Source organism: Theropithecus gelada, chromosome 5 (genome assembly GCF_003255815.1).
Source record: "Theropithecus gelada isolate Dixy chromosome 5, Tgel_1.0, whole genome shotgun sequence".
In the NCBI taxonomy this organism is placed as follows: domain Eukaryota; kingdom Metazoa; phylum Chordata; class Mammalia; order Primates; family Cercopithecidae; genus Theropithecus; species Theropithecus gelada.
This window is the reverse complement of record NC_037672.1, coordinates 45,324,760-45,349,049: the sequence shown is the minus strand read 5'-3', so window position 1 is coordinate 45,349,049 and position 24,290 is coordinate 45,324,760.

Genomic DNA, 24,290 nt, shown 5'->3' with positions numbered 1-24,290 from the left:
ACAAAATGCAGGACTTTCAAATTCAGTATTATACCACAGTTAAGTATTTATTTGCAATGAGAATTGTCATTTATTCTCAGTAACTATTTTCATGGGGGCTCAATTTTGCTGGGGTGATTTTGCTTCATCTATCTTTTTTTGGTGGAGGGTGGGGGGCAGGCTAAAGGCACAAAAGCTCCGTCTTTATGGCAGAGACCAAAAGCTGCCAGAAAGTTGAGAACACCCAAAGATACCTCTTCAGGCTTACATTTGGAGTTTGCCTTTTGCCTCTATTGGCCAAAGCATCTCATATGGCAAAGGCAAAAATCAATGAGATATGAAAATATACTCTACTTACAGTGGTGCAGGAAACATACTGACTCTTTGCTGAACCATATGTAAATATTCACACTGCCTGACTTATTTTCGTCTTCTCAGATTCTCATCCATTTTCTTCTTTCAGCTATTATAGTGATATAGGTGTCTTCTATCTTTATCCTGATTCTACCTCATTCTGTCCTTCCATGGATACCATGTGTGTCCTGCCACCTTTGTTATAGTTTTAATACCTTCTCTACCAGAAATTTCAGATTTAACCCTTATTCTCAACTCACTTGTATTTTAGTTTAAAAAGTTCTCTCTTGACACTCTATCACCGGTATTCTCTATAATTGGTTTTGACTCTTAAAACCTAAACCTACCCTGCTACCCATACTCTCAACTATTCACCTCCATCCCCCACTGAATACAAGCACACAAACGAGGATACCTGTACATATGTACAATACTCTAGTTCCTTTAATTTAGGGGTCATATATTTCTTATAAGTCCAGAGCCATGCATATTACATATCATAGAATAGTCAAAAAATGTTAAATTAATAAATTAGAAGTGAATATGACAAAGTATTTTGAGTTGAATAAATGAAATGTAAAGTGAAGCAAACTTAGGCCAAAATTTTCTTTGAGTTTTCCTAGTTCTTTGTATATATTTTTCCTATCCACTCTCACAGTTAAATTGCTTTTGTTTCTTGTTAATGTCTTCGCCATTTAGTAATCTCACTCATGTTTGACTTACTTTAATCAGCCGTGGGCTAAAGTCCTTGATTACCAAGTCTATTAAGCGCACTTGAGTGATACGACTTGGACTAAGAGCTCTTATGAGCAAAGGTTATACATGTGGAATGGGCAGAAATTCTTGAATTCTGTCACCTGATTGTCTGTAGTTTCTGTTAAGGTGAGGTCAGGACTGCCCTTCTCACCACTATAAACAGCACGTATCAAATAGTAAACCCTGAATGAGTGAGTGAACGCATGACTCTTCCTGGCTGATATCCTGCTTCCAGACAATACAGATTACCAAACGAGTGTCCTCTGCATCTATGTGGGATTACTATGTGAACTTTTCATTCAGGATGAACTACGTGCCTGGTAATGAAATATTAGGTACTCTTTCAAATTACATCCACTGTAAAATTACAAAAAACGGAAACTATTCATGAAGTTAAACAAAACTGAAAATGGTTTATAATTCTTTTTTCTAAAAAAGGTTTTTGAGCAGATGTTTCTTAACTAGTTTTAATTGAACTAAAATATAATTCTCTGCAGTATGTGTTATATTGGCAATGCCAACTGTCATTAAAATAATAAATTGAGAATAAATTTTATTAGCATTTTGAAGGAAAAATGAGAAACCTATAAGAAAAAATATTATAATATTTGCTTATAGAGACATTATAATATTTATCTTATATCTTGCACAGACGGAGGTTGAAAGGAATACGTCTGTTCACTTACCAGAAAAATTAATCATAATCTCCTCTGCAATGAACACTTTTTGGGTCCATAATTGGTTTATAATAAAATATAGGAAAGCAATGAATGTCAGGGATACTCCCCTGCTGAGGCAAACGGTATTTTTCCCCATTCAATTTCCATGCACAAAATTGCTGATGTTCTTCAGTAGGTGTTCACTTATTAGAAAAAGTCAGAATTGGAAACTGGAAGTTGATTGAAAAATCTTAAGAAAAATAGGAGCAAGATATCTTTCTAAATCATATCATTTGATAAAAGTCATTACACATAAAAAAGCATTAAGGAGCCTCTGATATAATACAAGTCATACTCCTAAAAGTCTTTCCCAAAATTTGTTTCGAAGCTTTCACCTCCATATACATATACTGATTATACAATGTGGGTACTATTTCAGGATTTAAACATAGACAGTTCAGTGCAAGGTAGAGTTGATGACATTTCCAACATGTAATTAATGGATAATTAATTTGTGTCAGAGGGTAGAATTTAGTCTTTCTTAACAAAGAGACTTTTATGAAATAATCAGTTAGGAGATGAATGGAAAAATCAAGCAGGTAAAAATATCCATGACTGTCAATGAAAAGTTTCCCCAAGATTTAAGAGTAGAGACACTCCAAAATATTCATTAAAATTTTAAAAAGTCATACATGTATATTTTTACCCAGTTAGAAAGAGGTATATGTATTACCATGGAGAAAAAAACATTAATCTCAATATATATTCTTAATTACACTAAAATCTAAACTATAAATACTGGGAATCAAATAAGCTTTCAAAGAGGATAATTTGAAAATCCTAATAGATAGACGCAATTGGCTACCTGATAATAAAAATATAACTGAAAACACAAAATACCTGGAAGAGCACCACTATCTTTTGTAGAGGGCCTAACACACACTAGGTATTATCAGTGATTTCCTATTAAGGATTTGATTTAGCACTCACAATAACAAGTGAAGTAGTTTCTGTAATTCCCAACTTACAGATGAGAAAGCTGAGGCTCAGAATTTTACAGCTTAGAGAATTCTAACTCTCACATATACATAAGTAGCAGACAGGATTGAAATCAAAGAACTCAGTACTCCAAGAGTTTTCAGCAACATAACGTCTTCCTGATAACATATTTTATCTTGCAGAAATCTTATAGCAGTAACAACATTAAGAAATGTTGACCATCAAATGACTTTAATTTTCTCTTTATACTAGTGGGTTGAACAACTAATAAGAAATGTATTATAGACATCAGGATCTAAGGACTTGGAGTGAGAACTAGTATGCAAGTTAGACATAAATCATAAATATATAAATAGAGATTTGGGCAAAATATGTATATACATATATACCATGTATATAGTAGTTGAAATGATGAGTTTCAAATATAAAGTCCCCAAAGGTCAGATAGATGGCCTGTCCTGAGAGATAATGAGGAATAGTGCAGTATAAATATTTAGAATAAGGAAAATCAACAGAGTTTTGCACTCAGAAATTAAAAAAGAAATAAAACAAGTGAAGAAGGAAATGTCAAATTTAGACAATTTCAACCAGTTACTCCACAGAGAAGAACTGCTTACTGAATCACTTTATATTTTATTTTCTTCTTGAATTTTTAGGGTGACAGGTTGTAAATTTTTCCCCCAAGTCCTAGTGAGTGTGGGTTTATACTGAGGAAATATCAGAGTAAATATTTCTTTTTTTTCCTCTCCCCCAGACTGAGGACAGAGATAGACAATTATCTCACTGGTCCTCCTGGTGAAGAGCTCTGCATAGCGTAGAGTTAGGTCTTTGGAGATTCAGCTGTATGCGATGGTCTTCAATTCCACCACCCACACTTTACAGGCGTTGAGTAGGCAACCAAGTCTTTAGCAGCATGAGTAGGCAGCCAAGATCTAAAACTCTGGGGCCTGAGTAAGAGGGTCCAGGCTTGATATCCCTGTGTTTTTTTTGCATTCTTGCGAAAAATCCTCTTATATTCTCACCTTCTCAGATGTGCTATATACATAATTTGCCACTACTTCATGGACACTCACAGCAAATCTTCATTTCTTCACTTATAATATAACCCATAATAAAGAGAAAAAGAACACTGAAACTGACCTAGAACTGGCACAGATATTAGCATTAGCAGGTATAAATATTAGAACTGCTATTATTACTGTATTACATATGTCCAAATAGTTAAGTAGATACAAATGGACACAAATCTAAATTTTAGAGATGAAAGATAAAACATTTAAGATGAAAAATACATTGAATAGGGTTAAGAAAGATTAATATACCTGCAACTGTAGCTACAGAAACTATCAGAAATAAAACACATGCATGATGGCTCATGCCTGTAATCCCAGTACTTTGGGAGGCTGAGGGGGGCAGATCATGAGGTCAAGAGATCGAGACCCTCCTGGCCAACATGGTGAAACCCCATCTCTACTAAAAATACAAAAATTAGCTGGGCATGGTGGCACGTGCCTGTAGTCCCAGCTACTCAGGAGGCTGAGGAAGGAAAATTGCTTAACCCGGGAGGTGAAGGTTGCAGTGAGCCGAGATTGTGCCACTGCACTCCAGCCTGATGACCAAGCAAGACTCCGTCTCAAAACAAAACAAAACAAAATACAACAAAAAAATGAAAAACAAAAACTTCAGTGAGCTGGGACAAACTCAAGTGGTTTAAAATGTGGATAATTGGAGTTGATGAAAGGGTTAGGATAAGGGAGATTTTTAAAAATTAAAGAAATAATTATTTTTAAAAAGTCCAAACTTGATGAAAATCATAAACTTATAAATCTAAAAAGCTAAGATAATCCCAACTATAGAAAATACAAAGAAAATTACATAATGCCTCATGGTCAAATTGCTCAAAACTAATGATAAATAGAAAATCTTAAAAGCAGAGAAAAAATGCATGTGTCTTACAAGAAGATAGATAAAGATAAAAGCAAGTTTTTCTTTTGTAAATAAAGCAAGTGATAAAAGAGTTGAAGAATGTTTTAGAAGTACTATTAGGAAAAGAAACTGTCAACCTAAAATTGTATACTAGCCAAAATGTTTTTCAAAAACAAAGCAATTGGAACTACTTAGAACTGATGTTTGCACAACATTCTGAATATACTAAATTCAATTCAATAATACAATTTAAAATGGTTAATTTTCTCTTTTGTGGATTTCATCTCAATAAAAAACTAAGACAAAATAAGACCTTATTTTCAGATACACAAGAAATAAAAAAACATTTAGCACTACAGGGCCAAATAAAACCAAATCAAATCATAGATCTATTAAAAAAAGAATGAAGAATACCAGAAGGGGTAGCTACTTGAGTAAATATATGTTCATTTTCTTGCTATTTACATATATTTAAATGAAAATTGACTAAAAAATAATAAGTGCATTGTTGGATATATATTATATGACAACAGTAGCCTTGAGAAATTGAATACTATTACCAGGTTCTTATATAATATGTAAAATATAAATTGAAGGTAAACTGCTATAAGTTAAAGTTGTATATTACAAACTCTAACACAAGCACTAAAACAATGAAATCATTACAGATAATTAGCCAATAAATAAAATAAAATGATGTAATAGCAAAATTACTTAATCCAAATGATATCAGAAGAAATAAGAGAAACAAATAAAGGTGGGATAAATAGGGAAAAAATAGCATAATTTACCCAAGTCCAATCATATCAAAAATCATGTTGGAGGAGGGCAGAAGAAGATGGTGGAATAGAAGCCTCCAGCTATCATCCCCTCTGCAAGGACACCAGTTTAACAAATATCTACAGAGAAAAAAACACCTTCATAAGAACTAAAAATAAGGTAAGCACTCATAGTACCTGGTTTTAACTTTATATTGTTGAAAGAGGCATTGAAGAGATAGAAAAAGCAGTCCTGAACCACTGACACCACACCTCCCCCACCCCAAGCAGTGGCAGCATGGTGCAGAGAGCATCTCTGAGTGCTGGGGGAGAGATAGCGCAGCGATTGTGAGGCATTGAACTCAGTGCTGTCTGGTTAGAGCAGAAAGAAAAACTAGGCCAAGCTCAACTAATGCCTAACCATGAAGAGAGTATTTAAACCAGCCTTAGCTAGAGGGGAGTTGCTGATCCCAGTGGTCAGAACTTAATTTCTCACAAACTGTGCCACCAAGGCCAAAGTGCTCTATGTCTCTTGAAAGGCAGTCTAGGCCATAAAGGCTATAACTTTCAGGTGAGTCCTAGTGCTGAACTGGGCTGAAAGACAGTGGACTGAGGGTGGCATGTGACATAATGAAACAATAGCTGGGATGGCTAAGGGAGTGTTGGCATCACTTCTCCCCTAACCTTAGGCCACACAGCTCACAGCTTCAAAAGAGACCACTTCCTTCTGCCTGAGGAGAGGAGAGGAGAGGAGAGGGAAGAGTGGGGAAGATTTTGTCTTTCATGTTGGGTACCAGCTCATCCACAGCAGGATAGGGCAGTGATCAGAGTCGTGAGTTCCTTGTTCCAGGTGCTAGTTATCAGATGACATTTCTAGACACACCTGTGGCCAGAAAGGAACTCACTGTCTTGAAGGAAAGGACTGAGTCCTAGAAGCATTCATCATCTGCTAACTAAAAGATTTGAGGACTTGAATACCAGCAGTGATAGCTAGGTACTATGTTGAGAGCCATAGGTGAGCCTCAGAGACTTCCTGGCTTCAGGTGCCAGCATGGCCATAGTGGGGTAGAGCACAAAATGCGTTCTTTGGATCCTCGATTCCAGGACCTGATTCTTGGATGGCATTTCTGGACCTTATGTGGGTCAGAGGGGAGCCAACTGCCCTGAAGGTGAGTCTCAGGCTAGGCAGTATTCACCATAAGCTGACATAAGAGACCCTGGGCCTCAAGGGAACATTGACGATAGTTTGACAGTACTCCTTGTGGTCTGGGGTGGCAGTGGCCACGAGCGAGGCTCCTCTGCCTTTGGAAAGGGGAGGGAAGATTGGGAAGAATTGTCTTTTGTGGTCTGAGTGTCATCTCAGCTGCAGTACAGTAGAACACCAGGTAGACTTCTAAGGTTTTTGACTCTAGTCTCTGGCTCCTGGATGGCACCTCTGCCTCTACTGAGGGCCTGAGGACTTTTGCTGCCCTGAAAGGGAGCACAGGCCTGGATGGCTTTGCCACATGCTGTATGTAGAACCCCAGCACCTTCCACAAACATAGGCATTAGATACAGAATGATTATTGCAGGCCTTGGGTGAGACCCAGTGCTGTGGTGGCTTCAGGTTTGACCCAGCACAGTCACATTGGTAGTGGTCATGGGAGTGCTTGTGTCACTTCACCACCAGCTTTAAGTGATTCAGAACAGAGTGGGACTATGTTTGTTTAGGAGAAAGTAAGAGAAGAAATTAACTCTCTTCCTGGTAATCTAGAGAATTCTCTTAGACCTTGTTTAAGACCAACAGTTGATACCTCTACAACTCTAAAAGCACCACAGTATTACTGTGCTTTGGTTGTTCCCTAAAGCACATGTAGCTTAGATCACAACACCCAAGTCCTTTCAAATATCTGTATAGTCTTCCCAAAAAGGATGGGTACAAATAAGCCCAGAAAGTGACAACTACAATAAATACCTAGCTCTTCAACCCCAAACAACAAAGAACATCTACTAGCATTAACATCATCTACGAATACATGACCTCATCAAAAGAACTAAATAAGGCACCAGGAATCAATCCTCAAGAAACAGAGATATGTTATCTTTGAGATAGAGAATAGCTGTATTGAGGAAACTCAAAGAAATTTAAGATAACACAGGGAAGGAATTCAGAATTTCATCAGATAAACTTGTCAAAGAGATTAAAGTAACTTAAAAGAATCAAGCAGAAATTCTGGAGTTAAAAAATGCAACTGACACACTGAAAAATGCATCTAAGTTTTTCAATAGCAGAATATTTTAAGCAAAATAAATAATTAGTAAACTTAAAGATAGGACTTGACTTTCCAGGACTTGACTTTTAGATAGTATTTCTGGACCTGTCCTGGACCAGAGGGGAGCCTACTGCCGTGAGGGGTGAGTCCAAGGTCAGGCATCATTCACCAGAAGCTAACTTAAGGGAAGGGACCTTGGGCTTTAAGGGAACATCAGCAATAGTCTGGCAGTACTCCTTGTGTTCTGGGGTAGGGGTGGCTATGAATGAGGCTCCTATGCCTTTGGAAAGGGGAGGGAAGATTAGATAGAACTCTATCTTTCTATTTGAAAATATGCAGAGGAGACAAAAACATGAATAAAAAACAATGAAGCAAAAACTACAGGACATAGAAAATAGCCTCAAAAGGGCAAATCTAAGAGTCATTGACCTTAAACAGGAGATAGAGAAAGAGATAGGGAAAAGAAAGTGTATTCAAAGGGATAATAACAAGAACTTCTCAATCCTAGAGAAATATATTAATATCTAAGTACAAAAAGGTTATACAACACCAAACAGATTTAACTCAAAGAAGACTACCTCAAGGCATTTAATAATTAGTCTTCCAAAGGTCAAGGGTAGGGAAGGGATCCTAAAAGTAGCAAGAGAAAAGAAACAAGTTACATACAATGGAGCTCCAATGTGTCTGACAGCAGACTTTCAGTGGAAACCTTACAGGTCAGGAGAGAATGTCATGACATATTTAAAAGTGCCGAAGGAAAAAATCTCTACCCTCGAATAGTATATCTTGTGAGAATACCCTTCAAATATGAAGGGAAAATAAATAATTTTTCATACAAACAAAAACTGAGGGATTTCATCAATACCAGACCTGTCCTATAAGATATGGTAAAGAGGGAACTTAGGAAGAAAAGGACATTAAAGAGGAATAAATAATTACCTGAAGGTACAAAACTCGCTGGTAATAGTAAGCACACAGAAAAACACTGAATATTGTAACCTGAATCTGTGGTGTGTAAACTACTCTTATCCTAAGTGGAAACACTAAAAGATGAACCAATCAATAATAATAATTACAACAGGTTTTCAAGACACAGTCAGTACAGTAAGATATGAACAACAAAAAGTTTAAAAGTGGGAAAACAAAGTTAAGTCATAGAGTTTTTTTAGTTTACTTTTGGATTGTTTGTTAGTTTGTTTATGCAAACAGTGTTAAGTTGATATTGGGTTAAAATAATGGGTTATAAGATAATATTTGCAAGCCTCATGGTAACCTCAAACCAGAAAACACAATGGATACACAGAAAATTAAAAGCAATTAACTAAATCATATTAACTGAGAAATTCACCTTCACTAAAGGAAGACAGAAAAGAAATAATGAAGAGAAGAATACAAAAAAAAAAAAAAAAAAACCAAAAAAAAAATAATAATAATAACAAACTGGCCAGAGTAAGTCCTCACTTATCAATAATAACATTGAATGTCAATGGACTAAACTCTCCAATCAAAAGGTGTTGACTGGCTGAATGGATAAAAAAACCAGATCTATTGATCTGTTTCTTGCAAGAAATACTTCACCCATAAAAATACACATAGACTGAAAATAAAGGAATTGAAAAAGTTATTCCATGCCAATGGAAACCAAAAATGAGCAAGAGTCACTATACCTAAATCAGACAAAATAGATTTCAAGACAAAAACTATAGAATAAAACAAAGAAAGTCACTATATAATGATAAAGGGGTCATTTCAGCAAGAGAATATAACAATTGTAAACAGATATGCAACCAACAATGGAGCACCCAGATATATAAAGCAAATATTATTAGTGCTAAAGAGAGAGACAGGCCCCAGTGCAGTAACAGTAAGAGACATCACCACTTCACTTTCTGCATTGGACAGATCTTCCAGACAGAAAACCAACAAGAAAATAGCAGATTTAATCTTCAGTATAGACCAAATGGATCTAAAAATATTTAAACAACATTTCATCCAATGGCTGCAGAATATACATTCTTTTCCTCAGCACATGAATCATTCTTAATGATAGACCATATACTAGGTCACAAAACAAGTCTCAACACATTCAAAAACACTGTAATAATATTAAGCATCTACTCTGATTACAATAGATAAAACTACAAATTAATAAGATGAATTTTGGAAACTATAAAATACATGGCAATTAAAAAATATGCTCCTCAATGACAAGTGAGTCAATGAAGAAATTAAGAAGAAAACTTAAAAATGTGTTGAAACAAATGATAATAGAAACACAACACACCAAACCTATGGGATACAGCAAAAACATTACTAAGCAGGAAGTTCATAGCTATAGGTGTCTATATCAAAAAAGAGGAGAAACTTAAAATAAACAATTCAATGATACATCTTAAAGAATTAGAAAAACAAAACCAACCAAACCCCAAATTAGTAGAAGAAAAGAATAAGAGTGGAAATAAATGACATTGAAATGAAAAAATTCAAAATATCAATGAAACAAAGAGTTGGTTTTTGAAAAGGTAAACAAAATTGGCAAACCTTTAGCCAGACTAAGAAAGAAAGAGGGAAGACACAAATAAATAAAATCAGAAATGAAAAAGGAGACATTGCAATTGATACTAAAGAAATTCAAATGATCATTAGTGGCTACTATGAGCAACTGTATGCCAAAAAATTGGAAAGTCTAGAAGAAATGGACAAATTCCTGGACACATATAGCCTGCCAATATTGGACCAGGAAGAAATCCAAAACCTGGCAGACCAATAACAAGTAGCAAGATCAAAATCATAAAAAAAAAACTCTTCCAGTAAAGAAAAGCTTGTTCCCTGATGACTTTGCTGCTGAATACTAGCAAACATTTAAAGAACTAGTACCATTCAAATTCAAACTATTCCAAACATAAATGAGGAGGGAATGTTTTCAAACTCATTCTATGAGGCCAATATTACCCTGATACCAAAATTAAAGACACATCAAAAAAAGAAAACTACAGGCTAATATCTCTGATGAATATTGATGCAAAAATCATCAACAAAATACTAGAAAACCAAATTCAATGATACATTAGAAAGATCATTCATCATGACCAGGTCGGATTAATCTGTGGGATGCAAGGATGTATCAACATACCCAAATCGTCATATCAACAGAATGTATAGAAACCATATAATCTTTCAATTGATGCTGAAAACAATTCTAGAACAAATAAACAGTATGTTTTTTACAACTTCTTTACCAAAGAAGATATATGGATGGTGAATAAGCACATGAAATATCCTCCATGCATTAATGGTTAGGGAAATGCAAATTAAATATATAATCAGATTCCATTATATTCCTGTTAGAATATCTGAAATTTAAAATCCCGGCCCTACTGTACTGGACGAAATAGTGTTCCTTCAAAATCCGCGTCCACTTGGAACCCGAAAATGTGGCTTTATTCTTTATTGCTTATGTGTTCTGGAATTGTTTTCTATTACTGAGCCTTGAAAAATCTTATATATTCTAGATAACACTTATTTGTCATATAAATGCTTTGCAAATATTTTTCCTATCAATAATCTGTCTTTATTCTGAAATAGGTTTTCTGCTGGTGTGAAAAAATAAAGATGAGGTCATACAGAATTAAGGTAGGCCCAAATCTGATGATTAAAATCTGTATTAGTTTCCTAGGACTGTCTTAACAAGGTGCCACAGTCGGAGAGTCTTAAACAACAGCAACTGATGTTCTCAACATTCTGGAGACTAGAAGTTTAAGATCAAGGCATCAGCAGGATTGATTCCTTCTAAGGTCCATAAGCAAAGGATTTGTTCCAGGTCTCTCTTATTGACTTGTTGATGACCATCTTCTCCCTTGTCTTCCTTCTGCATGTGTCTGTGTCCAGATTTCCTCTTTTTATAAAGGTGCCAATCATATTGGATTACAATCCACCCTAATGACCTCATTTGAACTTAATTATGTTTGTAAGAACTTATTTACAGAATTCATATGAATTCCTCCCCAAATTCATATGTTGAAGTCCTAACTTCTAGTAGGTGAGAAGGCAACCCTATTTGGAAATTCAGCCCGTAATTCAGCCCATATCATTTTGTTTACAAGAAGATGAAAATTTGAACACAGTAATACATGCAGAAAAGATAACCATGTGAAGCCAGAGGCTTGAATTTATCCTGCCGTAAAACAAGGAATGTCAAGGATTTTCAGCAACCATCAGAAGTTAGAAGAAGCAAGGAAGGATTCTTACCTGGAGTATAATAGGAACTAGCCAACACCTTGATTTCAGACTTTTATCCTCCAGCACTTTGAGAAAGCAAATTTCTGTTACTTTAGGCCACCTAGTTTGTGGTTCGTTGTTACAACAACCCTAGGAAATGAGACATACCAACTGGGTGGGAGGTGGTGGAGGAGCTGATGGAAATGTGAAATGGCAAAAGCCCTTTGGAGAAGAGTTTGCTAGTTTCTTAAAAAGTTAAATGTGCTCATTCTATATGATGCCAGAAAAAGGGTCCTGATCTGGACTCCAAGAACAGTTTCTTGAATCTCATGCAGGAGAGAATTTGAGGTGAATCAGAGAGCACAGTGAAAGAAACAAGTTTATTGGAGGCTACTCAGCTACAGAGCAGGATGTCCTCAGAAAGCAGGAGGAGGGGCACACTGACCTTTGTTAGTGTCTTTACTGATAAGAAACTATTAGGAGCTATAATTAAACTTGGAATGTGCCTATGTGCTCACTAAAAGTAGTGGCTATTGGTGTTATTGATAACCTTTAATCCTGCAACCTAAACTTACTCATTAATGTTATCTTTAAGTAAAGAGTGCTGTATTCTTAGGACTTCGGGATATTCTGCAGGCTTGGTGACAGATATTCTGTGTGGTCATAAATATTCTGTAAATATAATTGGTGGTCAGCTTGGGATGTAGATATTTTCAGACCGTAAATATTAACCGTATAGAGGCCTTGTGAGTGCCCAAGTACTCACTCTAAGTGTCACTCTAGTCATCGTTTATTAAACCAGAGGCCTGGTAAGCAAGGGTTCCTCTAATACAGCCATTCCACTCTTATATATTCACCCAAGAAAACTGAATGCACATGACCATAAAAAGACTTCTGCATAAATATTTGGAGCATTTTCTGTTGTAATAGCCAAAAACTGAAAAATCCCAAATGCTTCTTAATAAGTGAATTGATGAATATTTTTCAGTATACTCATATGATGTGTCTCTGCAACAGAAAACAAATGAACTACAAATACATGCAACAACATAAATTAAACTAAAAATAATTAGGCTGATTGAAAGAAGCCAGATAAAAATGATTATAAGGCATATGTTCCATTTCTATAAATCTCTAGATAATTCAAACCAATCTGCATTGAGATAAAGCAGATCAGAAGTTGTCCAAGGAAGGAGGAGTCAGGGAGAGGTGGTAAAGAATTTCTATGAAGTATCACAAAGGAACGTTCTAGGGTGGTGGGTGTGTAATCACTTGATTACAGTGATTGTTTTGTGGGATTGTCACACCTGATCAAATTGTAGACTCTAAGTATGTTCATCTATTTATGTTAATTATACCTCAATAAAACTGTTAAAATGCATAAAAATTTAAAAAAACTGCGACGGTGAACAGGAGAAAATTAGAAGAAATATCAGAGTGATGAACATGGATCAAATATTATAGTGTACCATCGACCAAACTAAATAGTTTTGACTTTCATACTTCAAGTGAAAGAAAGTAATTCACAGTTTCTGAGCATGATAGTTGCAAGATCTGGTATGTGTTTAAATATATCACTCTGGCATTGTAAAATGAATAACCTGCTGAGGACAAAATAAAAAATATGAGACAGGTCTGTGGGTTATTTTAGCATAACAGGCAAATAATAATATTATCTAGGACAGACAATAACGAAGGAATAGTAAGGAGTGGTAAGACTTGGGATATATATTTGAAGGAAGTCTACAACACCTGCTGGCAGATTGGAGGAAAGGTGTAAGCAAATTCAGGGAATTAATGTGATTCTCCATTTCAGGCCTAAGCATCAAGGTTAAATTGTGTACACTTAACTGGAATAGAGAAGACTAGGGAATGGACAAATAAGAGGGAAATAAATAATGTAAGATTTTGAATATGTTTCATTTGCAATGCCTACTAAATATCAGAGTGAGTATCCTAGTAGGCATTTTAATATATTTGGTCTGGAAACCCAGATATAAAGTCAGGACTAGTAACATAAAATGGAAATCAATTAACACAAAGAAGGCATTTAAACTTTGGTGACTGAGCAAAACAATCTAGATAGACTCTACGATTAGAAAAGAAGAGACAGGTAGGAATTGAGAGCTGGACATCCCAAAATTGAGAGGTGAGAAAGAAGATTTCACATACCTACTTAATTTCCCTGCTGTCTCTTAAAGTTATCCCCTTCTGTCCTTTTAAAAATATGTATTCTCTATCTTTTTTATGTATTGATATTTCATAGTAACTATCGAAATTCTTTTTTTTTTTTTTTTTTTGGCATTCATATGCTTCCAGATATAGTTATGTTGTCCTCTGGATTCAAATATCAACTCTATTAATTAAATCTATTCAGTATGAAGAATTACGTCTATTTGCACAATGATATTCGCATATTAAATTTAACATATATAAAACAAGATCCAGAATTTCAGGCTCACAGCATACCAGCTATAGAAAATAAACTCATTTAACTTCTCTGTGCCTCAATTTCCTCACCTATTAAATCGGGATAAAACAACCCTTTCTTATTAGGTTGTTTCAAGAAGCAGATGGGTTGTCACATGTAATACATGTGCTTAACACAGTGACTGGCATATGATAAATATTCAATAAATTTTGCCATTATTTATTTCGACAAATGTTCTGTTCTCCTACTCACATTTTAGTTAGGGTAAACTGATTAAGATGTGATGCAAACAACCCCATAATCACAGTAAATTTACACATGAAAAAGTCATTTCTTGCTTGGCTCAACATATTGTGAGAATTAGAGGACATTCTATGGTGGCTTCTATCCATAGAGTTCCTTAGAACTTAAAGTATAATAATAATAATAAATAAGATAAAAAATAAATAAATAAATAAATAAAAAGCAAAAATAAAATAAAATAAAATCAGGATGTATCTCCTGTCTGCACTGTAATCTGTCTTCCTCAGTGTTTCTAAAGTTATAACTATAAAAATATGACTAGTGGATTTCTTTGTACAAAACAATTCTGTTTTTCTACATGTCCTATAATTGGAACAGTCACTTTCCTGACATTGGTGGCTAAGCAATAAGAAAAAGAAAGTACTTGGTGGTTTTGTACCAGCAATTAAATGCTCTGGCATGGAAGTGATACACCTGATTCCCACTCAAAACTTATTGTTCAAAACTGGCTTAAACAGCCTTTAACAATCTAAAAATTCATTTCTGTTCATTTTTATTACCCCTGTACCCTAATTTTTTCTTATGTATTTCAACAATTTTTTACCGTACACCCACTCTGCTCAAGGATCATATTCAAATTCATTTTTTTCATGCTTTACTCATGTTCTTGTCTCCTAAAAGAATATATTTTCCTCTTCATTTAAGGTCAGACAAAAATTCCTTTAAGGCATAATTTAACTTTACCTGTGCAAGTGTCCCCAGATATATATTCTGTACCCACCAGAGGCTAAATTAATCTCATAGCATGTTGTTCATTTTTTGGTATGGTGTTAATACCTGAATTACTGTAGGTATTGATTAGTCTACTCTGTGTTGCAGACTGTTAGCACCTTAAGGGTGAGGAACTGGTATAATTCATCTTTGTAACACCAGAACTTGGCATAAATTATGTACTTAAAGTTGTGAATTGAACTAAAAGTTTGGCAGCAATTCTATAGAGTTAATGCTTGAGGGAACACTTCACAATTGAAGTGCTAATTATAAAACCTTTCCACAATTAGGATTTTACTCCATAAATCACTACTCTGTAAGTAAGCTGTGGTAGATACATTGGCTTGGGCAATTCAATATCCATTCCCACATCTTTCTAACTTGCTTTCTTAAAATGCAGAAGTGCCAAATTTGTAAAACAGAATAAAAATACAAGATTTTTTATGCCTATATTTCTAGTTTTGGTTTACATTCCTCAAATCAGATACATTTAAATTAAAAATCTTGATTTAAGAACAGAGAGAAAAAGGGCACAAAACATCCATGTCTGTGTATTCGTGTGTGTGTGTGTGTGTGTTTTAGTACAGGAGTTGTGGTTCTGAAGCAAGGAGCTATAGTAGTGACTTCCTGATTCAACAGGCAGTTCTCTGATTATGGCAGGAAAAGTGGCTTCCTTGAAAGACCAGTTCTGTTGTTGGCTTGGAAGTTACTTTTGGGATCTCAATCTAGAGTCTATCCCTAAAGCCTCTCAATAATTCAATAAAATATTAAATACATCCCAATGCATTACTTTTTCCTTATACTAACTTGAACAGGTTCTGTCTTTGCTAATAAACTCTAACTGAGAGTAATTGGCACCTGAAAAAAAGCTTCAAGGAAATGGGCATCTGGTATTTAGCATCTGACTTGGTTGTGTTTGAAGGTAATGAGGATCCTGCTAATGTCAGAGTATAGAACATTGTTGTTCCATTGTATGAGATGTCAAAACAGCATTAAATGATTAACTGTAGTCTCTTGGGAGAAAGTGTATATTGAAATCAAGTATTTGGTGAGCTGCTGAACTTTTAAAAAGCCCTTTTTAAAAAGTACTTTTAAAAGCCCTTATGACAAGAATGAAGAATGCGTGAATTCTAGAATGAGCAGCTGTTCTAGAGAATTTGGAAAAGGAAACAAGTCCAAGTTTCAAAGTAGTGCTCAAAACATTGTCACGGGTACAGAGAATGTGAGTGTCCTAAAAATTGTAATCCCTTTTTCTGTGTAGACAAAGGCCTAATACACATGTTAATCAATGTGTTACTCAGAATGGGCTAATCTATGCTTCATTGACAACACCCAAAATCTAAGTAGTTCAAAACAAAAGTAGTTCAAGCTACATAGCCATTGCTACTGAGATGAAAGTTGCCTTATCATAGTTTCTGTTTATATTTATTAGTTTTTGTTCCATGAATGATGAGATCATTTCTGATTTACCTCAAGACTTAGAATAATGTTGTGGCTACCTTGAAGACATGGCTATTCTTAAGACCCACCACTGTCACCTACTGCACTGTATGCATATTTGTGGAGAGAAATCTTAGGATGATCTGGGATAACATTTATTTATCATAGTTAATTAACAGTTTTTCTAACGTATCATGGAAATGAGGAAAATGTATGGGAATTAATTACCAATGTGGTGGGTGAAGGAGGCAAAAACACAGTTTTAGTTATAGATAAATACATTTACGTGGCTGGACTTATAAGGGGATCTGAGTATTATTTGTAACTGAGCCAGTCAAGAGTTGTTCTGTTTCCTTGATTTGTTTCTTAAACATGGACTCAAAGACGGCCTATGCAAAATTGTTGAGATTCCAAAATGTCCATGACACAATACAGAAAAGGGTATCCTAATATCTCAAAGGGATAACAGTGTTGAAGTGGCCTAATTGTGTATAATCCATTTATATATCTGCTAGCTATGACTCCTGGAGAACTGAGAGTCCTTTCACTAAGACTGTGAGAAATTCATTGGTAAGGAAAGCCATAGCACACTATTTACTATTTTTTGTAGTATAATAATGAGGATTGATTAATATGCCTTTTGATTTTAATGAGTATGATGAGTTCTCAGCATTTAGAGGCTAGGTGGAAATGTTTAATGGCCAGAAGCAAGCGCATCATGGTTTTCATAATAGGTAACAGTAGTAATAACCAGAATTTCTCACAATTGTTCATGAAATACTACATTTAAATAGATGGGGCAGACCACTGATGTCTTACTCTAATGTTTATTCTTATAAATATAATCTTTAAAAGTACATATTATATTTTATATAAAGATTATAATCTTTATAAGTAGAAATGTACTAAAATATTCAGGAAAAGTAAAATTACCACTCGAGAAGTCTCCGAACTCAGTGCATCTACCTCTATAGAATTCCTTATTAAATCAGTACATTCTGCTTCTGAACAATAAACTTGTTTTCCAGCCAAAGAAGTGGAGCAATTGCTTTACACCAATAGAACTCACCAATCTCACTCTATCACTGACAAGTAACTGGTTAGATCCCTTAAAGATCCTGGTGTTGTCATATTTAGAAAAAAACATTTCCAAAGTATGGCATTATAGAAGAGACATAATATTTTATAAATCTAGGACCAACATACAAAGCTAGACTAGTTCTCCTATAGCCAAACCACGTGGACTTGGGTTAACGCAAAAATAATTGTGGTTTTACATTGTGAATTTTAAATCATTATAACTAGGCTCAAACATATCTTTATTAATCAAAATAGGAAGCATTATAATTAACACATTTTTCCCAATGAGAAATAAGTGTGTTTATTCCTGCAGCTTAAAAATCTGTGCTTCAGGATTCGATGAACGCTTGGAAAGTGTTTTCTGCATCCTGCTGGTTGTGGAAGCATTTTCCCTGCAAAAAGTGGTTGAGATGCCTGAAGAAGTGGTAGTCAGTTGGTGAGAGGTCAGGTAAATATGGCAGATGAGACCAAACTTCATAGCCAAATTCATTCAAGGACATGTTGGCTATGCAACATGCAGTGGGGTGTTGTCATGGAGAAGAATTGGGTCCATTCTGTTGGCCAATGATAGCTGCAGGTGTTACAGTTTTTGGTGCATCTCAATGATTTGCTGAGCATAATTCTCAGATATAATGTTTTCACTGGGATTCAGAAAGCTGTAGTTGATCAGACTGGCAGCAGACCACCAGTGACCATGAGCTTTCCTTGGTGCAAGTTTGGCTTTGGGAAGTGCTTTGGAGCTTCTCAGTCCAAACACCAGTTGTCATATAAAATCCACTTTTCATCACACATCACAATCTGATTGAGAAATGGTTTATTGTTGTTGCATAGACTAAGAGAAAACAACCCTTCAAAATGACAATTCTTTTGATTTTTGTTCAGCTTATGAGGCACTCACTTACCAAGCTTCTTCACCTTTCCAATTTGCTTCAAATGCCAAATGACCATAGAATGGTTGACATTGAGTTCTTTGGCAACTTCTCATGTAGCTATCAAAGGATCATCAGATGATTGCCCCCCAACTGGTAATTGTCAACTTCTGATGGCCAACCACTATGCTCCTCATCTTCAAGGCTCTCATCTCCTTTGCAAATCTTCTTGAACCACCATTACAGTGTACGTTCATTAGCAGTTCTTGGGCCAAATGCATAGTTGACGTTTTGAGGTGTTTCCACTACTTTACGGGCCATTTTGAACTTGGATAAGAAAGTCACTCTAATTTGATTTTGGTCTAACATGATTCCCATAGTCTAAAATAAATATAAAATAAGCAGCAAGTAACAAATCATTAGCAAGAAAACATAAAGTGAGAAATGTCCATTGAAATGATATATCACTTAACCACATTTAAGAATGTATTCCAATATCAAACACCAACTTTCAAAGGTGCAAAATCCACAATGACGTTTACACCAATCTATTAACATTCCTTATGTCACACCTAATGACTAACTCACAATATATTATATTTTCTTCTTATCTCTGTACCACAAAGCTCTATTGGTTTAGAGTTCTTAGATAAATATTTCCACCAGATGATCCAATGGTGACCCATTGGACTTGTCATTAAGATTATCACCTGGTCATTTGGGATGCTTATGCTGCTGGTTCAACTAGTCAAAAACTGGGGATAGTACTATGCCACCTGGGATGACAGGTTGTGATTATCATGAGCAAGTGGGCTTGTTCTAACACAATAGGAGTAAGGAGAAGTATTTCACATACTGTCATTTTCAGTGAATTTGGTTCATGGAAGACTGGAGTAACAACATATATGTAGTAGAGTCAAGTGGTGGATTCTGTAGGAATAAAGTTTTGTGTCACTCCAACAGGTAAAGAATTCTGACAAGTCTTTACCTTGTCACTAGGGACAAAAGAAATATAGAAAGGCTGATGGAAGAAACAAGTTGTACATCTGTTAGCTTATTAACATTTACAAAAATGGAGACTGAAGAAGCTACCCACATATGTGTCTACAGTGCCTGCATATTCACCAAATTTGTTTTGTTTTTCCCTCCCTTTGTCCAACTACCTTAGACAGGATATATTCGTTTTACATTTACCCCTAGCTAAACATAATGGCTATTATGATCGGATTTTTGTAGAACTGGAGAAAAAGTAAACATCATGCAGAATGTCCCATTTCAGTAATGTTTGGGTAACATTTCAATGGTATGAAGGATATTTTTATTTATTATGTAGGTACCTATTGTTACCAACTTTTATTTTTCAGAAATTTAAGAATGAAAATAGGTTATTAAGTAGAAAATGTGTTAGACTCTAGTATATATACAGTATTGATATATTAATGATCCATTTTAACTGCTTTTTATAAAAATTTCTATGCAGAAGAGGCACAAAATCTAAGAAAAAAATGTAATCTTTTTTAAACCTAGAATTTCAAATATTATCTAGGTATGGCAAATCCTGTAGACAAACCAAATTTGCCTTTGGAATTTTATGGAACAAAGGGCTTGGGCCATCCATTTTGCTAATGAATATTACAGCAGAGGTAGTGTGGAGCTTTCTTACCAATCTAGGTTGCTCGCTTCTAGAACAGATTTTTGGTAATAGCTCCTAAGAGATCAGGTTAGAGGCACTTCCTTCAGCTTCCCTAAACTTCTGTAAGCATTTAATGCTCTACCAAAAAGCCCTTTCTGCTACCACAAAATAAAGTGGATTCTTTTCCCTGCAACTGAACTTTGAATCATATATTAACTGAATGTTTAATACTGACTACAGTAACCTCAACCCAGCAAAAAAGATGTATAGAATTAATGATGTTGTTAATTAGAATACATTTTAAAAGAACCATAGTATAACCTTATATTGAACTTTTAAAATTGCTGACGTTGTCTTTTCTGTGACTAACAGAAAATCTACCATGAATAAAATAATGATGTTCATGGGATAAGAGCTAATGTTTTTTGAGCACTGCCTCTGTGCCAAGCAGGAAACCAGACACATCAATAGTTGAGATAGAAATAATTGTCCTTTTTATATAGATAAGAAATCTAAAGGTCAAAGATCTTAAATGGCTTTCAAAACTCACATAGGGAGAAAGTTACACTTATTGCAACATAGGTCTATTTGACTTTTAAGTTTGTGATCTTCTCTTGCATCACACATTTTTTCTTTTTTTCCTTTCCCTCTATGTGCCATTACTGTATTGAAACATAGAGCAAGGAAATTGCAAACTCTTAAAAAAAATCCTGGCAGAGTTTTACTTTTAGTTTTTACTACACAATTTTCTTATCTATCTCCATTTTAAAGCTCCTCAACACAACATAATAGGAAAAATACATATATATACATACACACATATATAGTAAATATATATAGCAAAATTCATATTTAATATGTAGACATACACATTAAACATAAGAAAATATTTTTAAACATCCAGACTATGTTTACAAAGCTTATGGGGCTTTACTCTACTTCAGAAGAGTTATGTAAATATTTAAATTACTGAATAGAATTACAATACTTTATGTGAAAGACCATAGACATAATTTATTTCTGTATACTTCTAGAGTTATGTTTTCTTTTCTCTCTGGTTTTAGGGAAAAGAAGCAAAGTGACTTGCAGTTGGGAAAGCCTTCACAGAGATACCTGTATTCATTTGCTGGCTGATAAAAATCCACTTTTCATTGCTATAAGTTTCAGATATTTTCTGTTCATTCCTGGCCAGGCTCTTCTTTATTAAGCACACCTCTGTGACAGACAAAGTGACATGATCATTTTCACTGAATCTGGCTTTCATTTGCCTGCTTTTGAGTGTTTGCTGAGTCTTTTCATCCTTCATGTACCTTCTATCCACTTTTTTCACGTTCTTCCAAACAGTATTCACACTACAGAAAAGCTAACATGATTCTTTAATCTGAAATGTTGAAGAAATTCTTATTTGTCATTTAGTTGACAATGAATTATATATAACATCTTTTGACATGCCTTCACTTCTAAATTGGCATAGTCCTTTTATTGCCAAATATTTCAAATTATTTAAGAGTGGGTGTTTTATTCACTCACCCTATTAGGATATATTATAGATATTAACTGACCTAGTCAATGCTACAAAAATCAATTATATCATGAAAACATTCAAAGATTTTTTTTTTTTTTTTTTTCCTGGACCTCCCTGGCATCACCACTATGCAGCACTATAAAATACTTTTAATAGCTCAGGTTTAATAAATCAGTATTACTTGTGTTCAATAGGAAGTTTTTTAACTATGCTATTTTCCACTCGGGTGATTGAGAGAAATGAAATATATGCTCTAGTAAGAAAAAAAATGTAAAATAATGTGACAAAATAATTTCTCTAGTGTCCTATTCAAGTAAAATTAAAACAAAAATAGAAGAAAAGTGCAGAGACTGCTTCAACTCATTTTCTGCTAATCTAGGAATAGTTCTTCCCCAGGAGAACTTATCTCAGAGTTTTGTCTTAAACACTAAATGAATGATGTGTAAGTTGCATTATTCAAGAGGTTACTTAGAGGGCATTATGTGCTTTCTATTTCTCTATGGAGTAAAATGAAAATATAGCACTATATTAAAGACAAAACATAATTTCAGGGAAGGGAGGGACAGCAGACATCTAATTCAGACATTTATCAAAGCTATGTTTGAGGCTGGCTGCCATGACTCATGCTTGTAATCCCAGCACTTGGGAGGCCAAGGCAGGAGAATCGCTTGAGGACAGGAGTTTGAGACCAACCTGGGCAACGTAGCTCGACCCTATCTTTACAAAAATATTAAAAATTAGCCATGCATTGTGGCATATGCGTGTGGTCTCAGCTCCTTGGGAGGTTGAGGTGGAAGGACTGTTTGAGCCCAAGAGTTAGAGGCTGCAGTGAGCTATGATTGCATTACTGTACTCTGGCCTGGGTGATAGAGCAAGACCCTGTTTCAAAAACAAAAAACAACAAAAAAACTAAGTTTGAAGTGACGCCACCATGAATATTTAGTAAGATTCCACAATTCTTTACTAGACCCTGAGGGAAAATACAAAGGAAAGAGGAAACAGTTTTAGTCCTTCAGCAGCTACTTCTTGAAAAATATTTAATTCATAATCAGATAATTTAGATCACTATCTTGCTTCATTTCATAGGTTTTAATAAAAATTATTTGAAATACTTTTAAATATGAAGTTATTATAGGCATACTTTGTTTTATTACATTTTAATTTATTGCTCTTCGAAGATACTGCTTTTTTTACAAATTGAAAGTTTGTGGTAACCTTGCATTGAGCAAGTCTATCAGCACTATTTTCCAACAACATGTGCTCTCTTTGTGCCCCTGTGTCACATTTTGGTAACTATTACAACATTTCAGCTGTTTTATTATTATTATCATCATTATAATCGTTTGACCTCAGTGGAATAATCACCCTTGTGGTGATCTCTGATGAGTGATCTTTGACATTACTATTAAAATTGTTTTGGAGCACCGTAAACAATGCCCATATAAAACAACAAACTTAATCCAGAAATGTCGTATGTCTTTTGACTGCTCCACTGACTGGCCATTTCCCCACTTATTTCTCCTCTCCTTAGACCTCCCTATTACTGAGATTAGACCAATTGACAATCCTACAATGGTTTCTAAGTGTTCAAGTGAAGAGAAGAGTCATATGTCTTTCACTTTCAATCAAAAGTTAGCAGTGATTAAGATTAGTGAGGAAGGTGTATCAAAAGCTGAGACAGTGTGAAAGCTGGGTCTTAAATAGTCAGCAAAGTTGTGAATATAAAGGGATGTTTGTGAAGGAAATTAAGAATGCTATTCTAGCAAGCACATGATTAATAAAAATGTGAAACCGCCTTATTGCCGATGGAGAAAGTTTGAGTGGTGTGGAGAGAAAATCAACTAGCCACAGCATTCCCTTAAGCCAAAGCCTAATCCAGAAGAAAGCCCTAACTCTCTTAAATTCTATAAAGGCTGAGAGAGGAAAAGCTGGAAGCCAGCAGAGGGTGGTTCACGAGGTTTAAGAAGTCATCTCCACAACATAAAAGAAGCCATCTCCATAACATAAAAGTGCAAGGTGAAGCAGCAAATGTTGATGTAGAAGCTGCAGCAAGCATTGGATGTAGAACCTGCTGCAGTTTATCCAGAAGAGGCTATGAACTGTGACTCACGTCTGGAATTACAGCACTTTGGCTGTCACAGACAGGAAGATCTCCTGAGCCCAGGAATTTGAGACCAGCCTAGGGAATGTGGTGAAACCCCATCTCGACAAAAAATACAAAAATTAGCTTGGTGTGGTGGCACATGCCTGTATTGGGAGTGAGGCTCCTCTGGGTTCCCTCAGGAAAGTAAGGTGGGAGAATCACCTGAGCCCAGGAAGGTTAAGGCTATAGTGAGCTGTGATCATGCCACTGCATTTTAACCTGGGTGACAGAACCATGGAATTCTATGCAGTCAT